Consider the following 12,180-nt stretch of genomic DNA (forward strand, 5'->3'; position numbering starts at 1 on the left):
ACACTTTCCAACCTAGCGCGACACCAAGACCAGTTAAATAACTTTCAAAGTAATCAAAAAAAAAAGAAAAAAGAAAAGAAACCCCAGCAACATGTAAACAGTAAATAATTAATATCTTTTTGGGAATAGATAACTCAAGGAATGCCAAGGTCTGAGGCTGTGGGCGAACGGGGCCGAGACTCTGAAGATGGTGTCTGCGGCTCCACAGTGCTGCCCTGAGCCAGCCTTGGCCCCGAGCCCAGGCACTGGGTGTGGAAGGAAAGTTCTCTTCACTCCATTTTCTCTGCTGTCTGCTGCCAGAGCCCATGAGACTCCGGCTCCCTCTGCTCTGGGTTGGTCACCACCGCAGAAACACTGCGGACCCTCCTAATTGGGCAGAAAGAGCTAGACAGTTGCTCTCCCTTTAAAAGGAAAGAGAGGAATGGAAAGGAGCCAGAGCACGCTGGGAAGAAGTGAACTACGTTCACAGAGGCAGCGGACGAGTCCAGAAATGACCTCTGAAGGGGAAACTTGACAACTGCCATCTTCACAATGAAGGAGCTTCCCGGGTGGCCCAGTGGTTAAGAACCTGCCTGCCAATGTAGGAGACCTAAGAGGCATGGGTTCGATCCCTGGGTCAGAAAGGTCCCCTGGAGGAGGGCATGGCAACCCACTCCAGTATTCTTTCCTGGAGAATCCCATGAACAGAGGGGCCTGGCAGGCTATAGTCCTGGGGTGGCAAAGAGTCAGACACGACTGAGTGACTAACACCCACTTTTTCACAATACTTCCTGGAACTGAAAATCCACCATCAGGGTATTACAGAGCAGAGAGCTGTACTTGAGGGAAAATTAAAGGTTCATAAATAGGAAAAGTATTTTTAAATTGAGGTTTTTTTTTCAGACCATGCAACGATGTCTTTTATTATGCACGGTATTTAAAATCATTTAAAAAAATAAAATTATTTATGTAATCTCTCCATACACAGGCCCAACAAAGTATTATTTAGCAGATTGGAAGCTGCCAACCTGATCACTGCATAGAAAAGGGAAAATGATTCCTACAACACACTTAACCAAGAGACCAAGTCTTCTGCTGACCTCCAAGAACGTGGAGAGGAACCCAGTAGACAGGCTGTCCACCATCTGAGCCTACGTTTACCACCCTACTTCAGGCCCAGATCCGCAGCACATTTCCAGCCAAAGATAATTAAATGTCCAAGGAGACATTCGTCTTCATCTTCTGTTGCAGAAATCTGGAATTTGTGTTTCGTGAGTATAATGTGAAATGTGTGGGTGCTTGAGGAGAAATGTCATGGAAAACAAGACCCTGGTCCTCCTCATACACGACTTGGCTGGGATTTCCTCGTGGATGATCTTCCCAGACAGCATGTCACCACCAGGCCCGGCAGCCTGAGTCTTGGTGAGCTCACCTGCCATCTCTGCCTCCCTCCTGTCTGCCAGCCAGGGAAAAGTTCCGGGAGGAGTCAGGAGTAAATGAGATATTTTTAATAAAAACTAGGAGCTGCTGACTTGTCATCGATCTAACTGGTTTGCTTCCCTGGTGGCTGAGCAGTGAAGAATTCGCCTGCCAACGTCGGAGACTCGGATTCATTTCCTGGGTTGGGAAGATGCCCTGGAGAAGGAAATGGCAACCCACTCCAGTACTCCTGCCTGGGAAATCTCACGGAAAGAGGAGCCTGGCGGGCCATGACCCATGGGGCTGCAAAGAGTCGGACACGCCTGCAAGACTGAACAGTAGCAACAGCTATAACTTATTTGCTCCTGTGACACTCTTGCTGTTTTCAAAGGCTGCTCACGCGGATGCCCTGTGCTGCCCATGGCTGCCCCGGCATCACCGCTGGACCACATGCAAAGGGACAAGGGCCTTCCAGTGCCCTTGGCGACAGAACCTACATGGGGGTCCAGGCAGCCTGGGATACACCCCGGGACAGCTGGAGGTTCCCCTGCCCATCTCCAATGCACTGGACAGAGAGCAGCCTCTGGGCAGCCACCTACAAATGACCCTGGTGACCTGGTGATCCATGCCACCTGTCATCCTCCTGCTGAAAGACCAAGGTCTGCTCTTGCGGTTGTTGGCAAAGCAGGAACCCCAGCAGGGAGGCTCCCCCAGCCTCCCAGCCTCACATCCACACCCCCTCTCTGCTCCTGAGGGCCCCTCAGCCTCACCAGACTCACTCCCCCAGGGGTCAGCATAGCTGTGGCAGAGGAACCCAAGGAGGTCCCCGAAGTCTAGGGAGGGAGGCAGGGCTGGCCCCCGAAGGACCCCTCTGTGCAGGGGCTGTCACCACGCGCGGTCCCCTCTCCTGCAGGTGGCCCCCGCTGCCCGCACTGTCTCAGGGAGCCGGTGGCAGAGTCAGGCTAGTCCCTGACCCCACAGGAAAACCTGGGCAAGGGGGAGACAGAGACACAGAGAGGTCGCGAGAGGGAAGGGCAGGGATGGAGGGAGAAGGGAGACAGAGGAAGAAGAAAGAGAGCAGGAAAGAGGAGACCAAAGAGGTTACTTTCCCACGTTTCCTCTCTGGTGGCTTGAAAGCTCCTTTAAAATGATTCAGCCGCCTCTCCCGCCAGAGCGCAGCTGCCAGGATGGGGCAGCCACCGCCTCTAGACGTCAGGAGGGAAAGCAGGCCCTGGTCGTGGGGGCAGGCTCGAGGCGTGGGGCTCACGGACCACTGAGTAAGCACTTCAGGTCGGCGGGTGGCCGGCGGGACCTCAGGCCCATCGCACACAGTGAGTAAGGTGAAAGGGGGGAGGTCTCCCCACAGAGGTGGACCCAGACCCAGAGTCCCTGGCGGCACTCACACAGCCCCTGCCTGGGGTCCCAGGATCCAAAGCCAACAGCCGGCTCATGGAATGGTGACCGAGGCCTCGGAAAGGAAGCGATTCTCCCACTAAGAGCCAAGAGTGGAGGGAAACGTCCTGGTGGCTGGACCGAGTCTCGAACTAGACAGACCTAGGTTTGACCATTCACACGTCCTCTTTGCAAGTGACCTCATGTGACAAGTCCCCGGCCTCTTGTGACCTCTGGGTGGAGAGTGGGTGAGGTGTTTAGGGTTTTGCTGGTTCTCTCTCTATGGGTGAATTTAAAACCTAAGAGTGGGAATTAAGACTTAAGCAGGGGAAAGCAGGGTCCATTTTATCTGTTATCTTTTTTTTTTATCTGGGTCACCCGTCTTTCTAATAGGGGAACTTCATGGGTGGGATGGCTTGGCTCTTTGCTGGCTAGCTGTGGAGCTGGGAAGTTGTTTATTTGAGATAGGTGGCCTTGAAGTGGCAACCTCAACAGTCAAAAGCTTAACCAGGCGCTTACAGTGTACCCAGAAAAGCCAAGTGCCAGCTCTCCACACTGCAAGGGCCATCTGGGAAGTAGCTGCTCCCACCTGACCCTCAGATGACAAGTTACCTTATAAGAACTGCGAGACTCTCAAGGAGAAGACTCCTGAGAGTCCCTTGGACTGCAAAAAGATCAAACCAGTCCATCCTAAAGGAAATCAGTCCTGAATGTTCATTGGAGGGACTGATGCTGAAGCTGAAGCTCCTGATAAGAAGAACTGACTCATTGGAAAAGACCCTGATGCTGGGAAAGATTGAAGGCAAGAGGAGAAGGGGACAACAGAGGATGAGATGGTTGGATGGCATTGCCGACTCAATGGACATGAGTCTGAGCAAATTCTGGGAGTTGGTGAGGGACAGGGAAGCCTGGCGTGCTGCGGTCCATGGGGTCGCAAAGAGTGCGCCATGAGTGAGCGACTGAACAAGGACAAAGCCAGAACACCACCTCCCACCCCCACCCCAACCCCGGCTCATCCGCCCTGAATTCCTGACCCACAGGGCCCTATGAGATAATCAGTGGTTATTGTTATTGGAAGCTGCTGTACTTTGGCCCAAGGAGAGCAGAGGCCAGAGGCCGAGGCTGGGGTTCCAGGAGTGCGGTGCCCCCACCCCAGGGCTCTCGGCCACCAGAGCTTCAGGACTGGAGCCCTGTAAGCTTCATAAGTGGATAAGAGGGATACACATTTTGTAAATGGAACGTTTGACAAATTGGCCTTTATGGAAATGATCCTTAGATGAGCTGACTTTCAGTGAATTGATTTTCTCTGAACAGCCTGGAGCTGGGGTCCCTAGGGTGCTGACACTTTGGAATCCTAGAACCAGGGCTTCTGAAAGCCTTTCCACCGAAACATGTTAAGGTGGGGTTTGTGTGAGTAAGTAGGAAGGTGCTAAGTAGCTGAGCTGCAAGTTTGGGAGACAGACCACCTCCCTCTCCGTCTCTCCCACTCCTGTCCCTCCTCTTCCTCATCCTCCTCCTCCTCTCCGTATGTGTCTCGCTGTGTACCTGGGTGATTGTGAAACAAATGTAATCAGTTCCCTCCCTAGAGGTGACAGCACTTCTGGTAATCTGTGTTTAGTTTGGGAATAAATTCACCTCTCCAGGATGATGGTAAGAGTGGAATTTACAGGTAGAATGAAAAGAGAAATAGAACTCATAAATAACATCTCCACAGATACTTAAAGATGACAATACCAGTCTCCCAAAACCTGGGCACCTCCTCCCCGCTGTAAATACCTATGACGGCCAGCTGCAAGAGGTCTCTGCAAAGCAGAGTCTGAAAACTCCCGTTTCACCCACTGAAGGAGGGGTGGGCCTCCACCCGCGATCCTGCGGCTTGAGGCTGCTCAGGGGAAATGGGGGCAACGTCCCATCTCTAAAGACATCACTTCGAGGGTGAGATGTTGGTGGCCAGGAGCAGGCTGCCCTGTGGGCCTGGGGGTCTGGGGAGGATGGGCAGGAAGCTGAGAGCCATGTCAGATGAGGAGGGATGTCTGAGAGTTCAGGGTCAGCTCTGCCGAGTCCTCTGAAAGTTCCAGCTGGGCCGGTGCTTGAGGGCAGCCTGGCAGCTCTCGCAGACTTCACTTTGCATACTCTCTCTGTTTCCACCATCCTGAGCACTCAGGGGCAGGGCCAAGGCCCAGGGGTCCTGTCCTCCCCTCCCGGAGCCCAACCTGGAGCTGGCATGAGGGTGGGACTCACCAGGTGAGTGCTGAATGGGTCAGAGGTGTTCGGGCACAGGTCCAGGCCAGGCTGGGAGGCAGAGCTGGGGGCTGATGGGAGCCGCCTGGGCCTGGGTGATGGCCAGGGACCGTGGTGCTGGGGGGTGGCTCCAAGGGATGAGCCGTGTGGACACGCCAGGCCCGGGACAGATTTCAGATCCACAGCTGCCCCTGTGCTGAGTCAAATGGGGGCCTCCCAGGGGTCCCCGGGGCCTGGGGGAGGAAAGCCCTGCTTCCTGAAATCCCCGGGACCCCTGCCTCCAACACGCTTCCAGTAAGATGCTCCCAGGACTTTCCTCCCTGGCACTGGGATTGCTGAGTCATTGGAGAAATTATGTTGAACTTTATGAGAAATTGGGGAGCTGCTTCTAAGACCGGTGCCATTGGACTCCCGGGTGAGGCTGATGTGTGTCCACTTCAGCGGGTGCTGCAGTCCTACTTGACATCCCCGATGGCTCATGATGTTGGGTGTTTTGTTCTTGTGCTTTTAGGCTATTTGCAAGTCTTCTTCTATAAAGAGTCCAGGCCCTTGGCCCACTTTAAAAATTGGGTTCTTCCCATACTGTTGTTCCAGCAGCATTGGTTGAAAAGACTTCCCCCTGCTGGATTTCTTTCAATGCCTGTGCTTATAATTTATATTAATAGAATTGTGCTACCTTTTCCATTGTTTCTCAGTTTTTCTGAACACTGTGTTTGTTAGATCCACCCACGTTTCTCTAGTCAGTCACTTAGTTATCATCCATGTGTTCATTTAACCGTTCAGTAAATGGTGAAGAAAATGTCTCTAGTCTCATGAGGTTTATAGTCTAGTGAGGATATTGGCCAATGTAAATAAATGTATATAGTCAATGATAAAGATGGAAGGAAAAGAAGAGTGAGATGAACAGAAAGAGGTTTTTTTTTCAATACTGAGTTGTATTTGCTGTTTATATATTTTGAATATTAACCCCTGGGGAGGAGCTAAGATGGCAGAGGAATAGGACGGGGAGACCACTTTCTCCCCTACAAATTCATCAAAAGAACATTTGAACGCTGAGCAAACTCCACAAAACAACTTCTGATCGCTAGCAGAGGACATCAGGCACCCAGAAAAGCAGCCCATTGTCTTCGAAAGGAGGTAGGACAAAATATAAAAGATGAATATTAACCCCTCATTGGTCATATTATTAGCAAATATTTCTGCCCATTTAGTAGACTGTGTTTTCATTTAGTCGATGATTTTTTGTTGTGCAAAAGCTTTTAAGTTTAATTAGGTCCCATTTGCTTTGTTTTGCTTTTGTTTCTTTTGCCTGAGAAGACAGACCCCCCAAAAAATGATGCTATAAATTATGTCAAAGAGTGTTCTACTTATCTTTTCTTCTAAGGTAATCTTTTATTTTTAAATAGATTACTTCTGGTTGTTTTAGACTTTGTTTCGGGTAATCCCAGTGTCTGAAGTCTTTGGAGTATAAATCAATTTGGGGGAGAGTTCCCTGGTGGTCCTGTGGTTAGATTTCCGTGCTTTCATAGCTGAGGCCTTGTGTTCAGTCCTGGTCAGGAGACTAAGATCCCATGTACTGCCAGGCACAGTAAAAAAAAGATAATCAACACACATTGGTTACTATTTTCTAAATACTTGCTGGGTTTTTTGCATTTCTTCCATCTAATTTAGTATCAGAGTTCATGCACATCCTAGTTCCTTCTGGTACAGAAGCACCTCAGTTCTTGAAAACTTTTGCTTCCTTCAAGACTGCTTATCTGCTGCAATAATTACCAATAAATCTCTCAGCATGAGGAACAGTGCGGCTGCACGGCTTTGAGATGAATGGAGGGTGGCTGGCTCCTCTCCATTCATCTTGAGAATCTTCATTGCTACATAAACAGTGAGACACATTATCATGATTCATGTTCAAGTCGCTTCTCAGCTCAACACTGATTCCAGAGAAACTCTCCTGAAGAAGTGGTTTTATTAGGGCTGAAAGAGGATAGCAGGAAAATGGCAAGAGACCATGACAGTCTGGATGTGGATGTGAGTGAGAGACAGGAAGAGAGATAGTGATGGAACTCTGTGTGGATCTGAATGCTCTTCTGCAAACGGATCGCTGACACATTTAATTATGCTCGTCAGAGTTCACGTTAACCTGAGTTAGCAGACACCAGACCCCAGGAGTAAATTCCAGATCTGTGTTTCGGGTACTTACCATTTTAACATCCTAAAACATACAAGAATTAAATCAAAACGTCCCTCGAGGGCTATTGAAAGGCTGGAGTTAGGGAGATATTCTAAATATATCTGAGCACGGATGGGATCATATTCCCAAACAAGTCTGGACGTCTCTCCTCTCTGCCGAGTGGGAAGAAAATCCTCAGTGTAAGAAAATAACTCTCAGGCTGGCACCTGGGCAGGTCTATGACTGCCAAGATGTCTCTAGGGAACCACTTTCCCTCCTGGGAGAGTAGTGTCTAAACACTGGAGATGCGATCAGAGCTGATGAGATGTGCTTGTCTGCTCCCAGCCCCAAGGAAACCAAAAACTCCCGAGGTTCCTTTCCCTCCAGGCCTGCCTCGGTTCTCACTGTGTGGGGTTTATTTTTAAACACTGGTGTAAGATGTCCTACAGCCTAGCTGCTCACCGTCATGACCAATGTAAGGTTGACTTTATACAGTTGATCTTCCTTGAAAACGGCTTCCCTGGTGGCTCAGGGGTAAAGAATCCGCCTGCCAATGCCAGAGACACGGGTTCTATCTCCGATCCAGGAAGATTGCCTGGAGAAGGATATGACAATCCACTCCACTATTCTTGTCTGGAAAACTTCATGGACAGAGGAACTTAGTTGGCTAGAGTCCATGAGGTTGCAAAGAATCAGACACAACATACCAACTAAACAATAACTTCCTTGAAGAGCCAATGTTAAGTGACCCAAAAGACCAACTTTCCCCACTAACAAAGGTATTTGTTCTTAGAAAGCTGCCATTGTCTGTGAAGCTTCTATTCCCCTGTTTTACTAATGCAAACTTTGAACTTTGAAAATACTGGTGGACTTAATTTTTATACTTTTGGGACTCAGATTACAAGGCACAAGTATGAGTCAATTATGTCCACTAATAGTGAACTGAGCCTAGATAAATCAAACCCACTGAGGAGCTCCAAATCGCACTGAGCCCAGGTTTAGCCAAACACACTTCTGTTCAATGTGGTTTGAAATCTTGAAAATGGCCAGAGTTCACATCTCACTTGTGAAATGGTCAAAAGAAAGACTTGCAAATTAGAACGGTGAGGAAGGAGGGATCCAGCCCAGATCAGGGAGACAGACTCCTGTGGGTTCAAATCCCAGTCCTGCCGCCAGCTTAGCTGAGCACACACCCTGATCTTCTTGTCCTCTTTCAGAGAGGCGGGAGCTTCGCAAGACTGTCATGAAAACTGGACAAATGGCACACGGAGAGCTTCTTAGAAAGGGCTGCCTTGTGTCTGCCCTTAGCATCACTGAGAATGCAGAAGCTCTTTTTTATTCATTGGCCCTCAACAAATTCCTATGAAGAAAGGCTCACTTTACAGACGAGGAAACTGAAGCGCGGAAGGGGTAGATAACGTGCTCAGGGTGACATAGTCAGGAGGGAAGGACCAGGCCTGGTCGCGGCAAGCCCCGTCGCAGCGGGGGCTGTTGTTTTCAGCTGCTAGGTCGTGTCCGACTCTCTACTGGAGGGGGTTGCAGGGGTTCTGCTCGCCTTCTCCTCTGAGTGGAGCGTTTATTTCTAGAGCTTTGGATGATCCCCTTTCTCTCCTCCCTTTCTCCTTTCTTCCCACAGAATATTTTTAGCATCTCCTGTGGCTAGAATGCCCTCCTGATCCTCAGGAAACAGTTGCACATCTTTAACACGTGGCTGGACGCTCTCAACTGGCTTTTCCTGGGGCTCGCTCAGTGCCCGCCCCCCGCCCCGCAAGGTTTCGCCCCTGAACCGGCTGAAGCTCAGAAGTCACGAGTCCACTCATCGACCACAAATGGCCCCCAAAATGAAGTTTTCCCAACTCCTGCGTCTAAAAGGGGGCCTCCTGCCTTCCAGGAGATACCGCCCCCCACCCCTGCAGTTGGCTCGCCCCCTAAGGAGTGTGTCTTTTCAGGGACACATGAAGCCCCGCAGCGCTGCCGGGGGCTCACAGGCGCTGTGTGTTCCAGAATTCCCTCCGGCGGCGCTGGTATCCGTGTCATTTTAGTCTTCTTGAGAAAAAGAATGCATTAAACGTGAGCCCGAAGGCGATTTTTGAAGATGTGTGTAACTGCTGCCTTGTCTATAGAAAAAAAAAGAAAAAGAATGGATAAATAGCAAGGTCCTGCTGTATGGCCCTGAGAACTATATTCAGTATCCGGTGATAAACCGTGAGGGAAAAGAATACGTATGTTATATGTTATATGCATAACTGAGTCACTCTGCTATATAGCAGACATTGTCACAACACTGTATTTCAACTATACTTCAATTTTATTTATTTATTTTAATTGGAGGCTAATTACTTTACCATATTGTAGGGGTTTTTGCCGCACATTGACATGAATCAGCCATGGGTGTACATGTGTTCCCCATCCTGAACCACTCTCCCACCTCCCTCCCCATCCCATCCCTCAGGGTCGTCCCAGTGCACCAGCCCTGAGCACCCAATTTTAGAAAGAGAGGGAAAGAAAGAAGAACATGGAAAGCAGCCCCTGAGCAGAATATGGCTGGGGTGGAATCGCGTTCCCGTCTGACCAGCAGGGCTCCCCCAGCACCCAGGCTGCCCAGAATCCCATGTGCAAGCCCTGGATGTCCGTGTACCGCTCACCGGGCTTGCTCTCAAGTTGCACGTGCTCAGGCGTGTGTGTGAGCATGAGGGCGTGTGAGTTTCCTCCCGGTGTGGGGAGCCGCAGAGCCTGGACTTAGAATGTAAGTCTCACAGGCTCCCACGGGCAGCAGGGCTGCCTGGACAGTTCCCGTGCTGGACGTGAAGACCATGTTCCCAGCTGATGGGATGACTGTGCTGCTCTAGTGAGAGTCCTGCCTTTCCGAGACCCTGAATAACAGCCGCACACGCTGGCCGACTCAGGCCCGCCATGCCTGCCTCTCCGCCTCCAGCAGGGCCGAGGTGGCCCTGTGGTAAAGAGTCCACCTGCGGTGCAAGAGACGCGGGTCAATCCCTGGGTCGGGAAGATCCCCTGGAGGAGGGCACGGCTACCCACGCCAGTATTCTTGCCTGGAGAACCCCACGGACAGAGGAGTCTGAGGGTTACAGTCCAGGGGGCCACACAGAGTCGGCATGACTTAGCAATTAAATAGCAACAATACAACAACACGGATCTATACATGTGTTAATGCAGAATCGTATACACCAAAAAAAGGTTACTTTTATTGCATCATAATCATAGGAAATCTAATCTTACAAATCCAGAAGCTTTGTGCACTCAGATTGTTTTGAAACTACTTTAATTTCTACCTCCACGTAAAGATGCTGAAAACACATCACAGGCAAGATTTATTCAAGAAAGATAACAAACAACTCCAATCAGCAGACTGTACAGAAAGAAGAGAACTTGGCCTTACACCAAAAGATTACTGAAGGAATGCTTACATATTTTAAATTCAATTGGAGCATTATCATCTGTTAAAATTCCCTAAAAATTTTTCTTAACCATCTAACTCAGGCTATGATCTAATTGGATAAGAATTTTATAGGAGAACTTTCATAGCATACATTTACTTTTAAAGTCTCTAATTCATAGTCTTTTCATGTGAAATACTTTATTTTGGAATAAGTTTTCTTAATTGTATTTTGTTACACCTCACCTTTCGTCTGAAGACGAGGAAATTTGGATTTTGGGTGTACACCATATGCCCTCAATACAAATCGATTCTGTGGGTAAGACGTAATATTGCTCAAGAGTATGTGGTCATGGGAGACAGGCGTGGACAGAGGAAACACGATGTTTGTTCCAGTTTACTGGCTTTGCTGTCAGGCATCAGGTCAAGACAACAACAGCAAGATTAGTTCCTGGTGTAGTGCCCATTAGGCAATCTTTGTGAGTAGGATCGCTCTCCACCCTCTTCCCGTTGCATTATTACCTGGTCTTCACGCACTAATTTTTTTTTTTAATTTTAATTTGTTTCTTTTTAATGGAAGGATAATTGCTTTACAGAATTTTGTTGTTTTCTGTCAAACACCAACATGAATCAGCCATAGGTGTACATAAATCCCCTCCCTCTTGAATCTCCCTACCACCTCCCTCCCCATCCCACCCTGCTAGGTTGATACAGAGCCCCTGTTTGGGTTCCCTGAGACATCCCGCAAGTTCCCGTTGGCTGTCTATTTCACATGATAATGTAAGTGTCCATGTTACTCTCTCTATACATCTCACCCTGTCCTCCCCTCACCCCGCGTCCATATGTCTGTTCTCTATGTCTGCTTCTCCACTGCTGCCCTGCAAATAAGTTCTTCTTTCTAGATTCCATATATATGGTACTGTCTTTCTAGATTCCAGATATGTGTGTTAGTATACGATAGTTTTCTTTTTCCGACATACTTCACTCTGTAAGATAGGCTCTAGGTTCATCCATCTCATTAGAACGGACTCAAATTCATGCATTTAAATTATTAGCACAAATGTAGTATTTTTTTTTTTTTTTAGAAACCCTCGGCTGAACCAGAAGGAAGGAAAATGTTTAACTGCCTCAAAGGTGGAGAGGATAAAATCACTTTTGGTCTTGTTCAAAGTCTTGTCCACTCCACGCAGCCGTCTGAGGGTACCAGGTCACCTTTGCTGTGGCCGGTACAACAGAGACACCCAGGTAGGGGTGATGTCTCCCTACAGAAATGTCTTCCCAGCACTTCTTAGGGAATGCGTACATTTTAATGAGTCCTGAGAAAACTTAATCAGGAAAATGGGAAAACTGGAACAAGCATTATTATTCTCCCGTAATGACTAAAGCTTAACGATCTATATAAAGAGGGAAAAAAGTAAAAAGAAGGGGAAAATGTACGTAGAAGTGTTGCTTGTTCCAGGCACACACTGGCGCCAGGCAAGAGCCACCGTGGGGAGGGTCAGGTGAAGGCCAACGCTTTGGGAACCGGGGCAGAACTTTCGCGGGGCGGTCATCACGGCCGTGTCAACGGCAGGCTGTGGGC

General features: G+C 49.0%; 1 pseudogene; it reads right to left on the reverse strand.

Moving 5' to 3' along the window:
* Nucleotides 1-1,050: 1,050 nt before the first annotated feature.
* On the reverse strand, nucleotides 1,051-1,418 carry LOC122696844 (annotated as a pseudogene).
* Nucleotides 1,419-12,180: the final 10,762 nt, after the last annotated feature.

The sequence above is a fragment of the Cervus elaphus genome, chromosome 7, assembly GCF_910594005.1.
Source record: "Cervus elaphus chromosome 7, mCerEla1.1, whole genome shotgun sequence".
Taxonomy (NCBI): Eukaryota; Metazoa; Chordata; class Mammalia; order Artiodactyla; family Cervidae; genus Cervus; species Cervus elaphus.